The sequence below is a fragment of the Zophobas morio genome, unplaced genomic scaffold (genome assembly GCF_036711695.1).
Source record: "Zophobas morio isolate AGI-343-1 ecotype UQ-CSIRO unplaced genomic scaffold, CSIRO_AGI_Zmor_V1 ptg000019l, whole genome shotgun sequence".
NCBI lineage: Eukaryota > Metazoa > Arthropoda > Insecta > Coleoptera > Tenebrionidae > Zophobas > Zophobas morio.
In genome coordinates, this window is record NW_026972124.1 from 171,411 (window position 1) to 173,449 (window position 2,039).

The window sequence follows — 2,039 nt, forward strand, 5'->3', positions numbered from 1 at the left end:
AGAAATGAAGTGAAGTATCGCGAACTAGATGTAAATGCTTTTTGTGTGGAGCTACATGCTGAGTTTTGTGCTCTACATTTACAAACTTTAAACTGTCTTGTTGTGACTGCCTATAGATCAACAAATGGTGATTTTGAAATTTTTTCAGATAAATTTAATCAAGTCATTGAACACTGCTTCAACAGATGTAAAAACTTAATCATATTGGGTGACTACAACATTGAGTTTCGACTTAACTGTATCTCCAAAGCACGTTTCCGAGATATGCACAGACATGGAAAATTTATTAAACGAACATGGTCTTACCTATACAATCACAGAGGTAACGAGAATAGAGTCATTGTCTTGCGTTGATAACATATGTACAAATCTAAGAGCCTGTGACCTTACCACCCTCGTTGAACACCCCTTTATCTCAGATCATTCTTGCACGTCTATAACATTAAAAAATATACATGTGAGGGAGGATGACTCAGATAAAGTGTGGGTAAAGAAAATCACACACAAAACGCTTCAGCAATTCAGTGCCTCTTTTGAGCTGGAAATTGGTGAGCTAAATAAGACAAAACATGATGACATAAATAATCTTACTTCTTGCTTACAAGAAAAATTAGAAAAACTTAGCAATACCCATTTCCCGTTAACTAAACTTAACGAAGTCAATAAACAACCTATCAAATGGTATAATGAAAATCTTAAAAATATGAAAAGTACATTAGACAGCCTTATCACAATATACACAGTAACTAGATTGGACTGCGATAAAGCCGCTTTGAAAACATATAGGTCACTTTATCGAAAGGCTATTGCTGAAGCAAAAAAAACTGCCTATGGAAATTTGTTAATCAACTCGGATAATTACAATAAAACGGCGTGGAAATTAATAAACTGGGAAAGAAATGTTACTAAAAAAAGGACTGATGTATGCGGAATATCGAGCACTGAGTTTAACAAGTTTTTTGTAAATACTGCTCAAACTATTATTGATTCGTTACATACGAAATCTGCAAATTCGGAAACAAATTTAGTTGAAAATCAGTCATCTTGTTTTTCCAACCTATTTCTACAGAAGAAACAGTCTGGTGTACACGCCAATTAAAAAATTCAAAGTGTCCCGATATTTATGGCATAACCAGTGGCATGATAAAAAACATAGCTGAAGTTAGTGCCCCATTTCTCACAGATCTTTTTAATGATTGCTTGAGCAAGGGCATTTTTCCTGATTGTCTTAAAACCGCAAAGGTACTACCTATATTCAAAAAGGGTGATCCCTCATCTATCACAAACTATAGACCTATCTCCATCTTGCCGGTTCTAAGCAAAATATTCGAAACGATGATAAAAAATAGATTGATTTCGTTTTTTGACAAACATAACATCATAACAAAACATCAATATGGGTTCATGAAGGGACGCTCTACTGTAAAAGCTGTTGCTAACTTAGTCAGTGACATAGTAGAAGGTTTAAATGAGTGGCTTGATTCGCAAATTACCTTGTGTGATCTAAGCAAAGCTTTTGATTGTGTAAACCACAATATTCTGTTGGGTAAACTATCTAAATATGGCGTCAGGGGTAAACCTCTTGAGTTGTTGGTAAGTTATCTTACTATCAGAACGCAGTGTGTCATCGTAAACAGTGAACAATCAACTTTTCTTAAAATTAAACATGGTGTACCACAAGGTTCAATCTTGGGACCGTTCCTATTTACAGTATATATAAATGATCTTCCCGATGCATTGGCACCATCAATTAGTACCCTGTTTGCTGATGACACTAGCGTCTTAAATAAAGGTCACAACAATGAGGACCTTCTACAAAAGAGTAGATGTGCCATAGAAAAAGCCACCTTATGGTTTACAACAAACATGCTTAAGCTAAATACAGATAAAACACAATATCTATTAGTGTCCTCGAATTTGCGAAAGCGGAAGGGTGACTCGGTAATATTGCTTGGTATATGAATAGATGATGGGTTAACCTGGTATCAACAGGTAAATGATCTTTCAAAAAAATTATCATCATGTATCTATCTAATAAG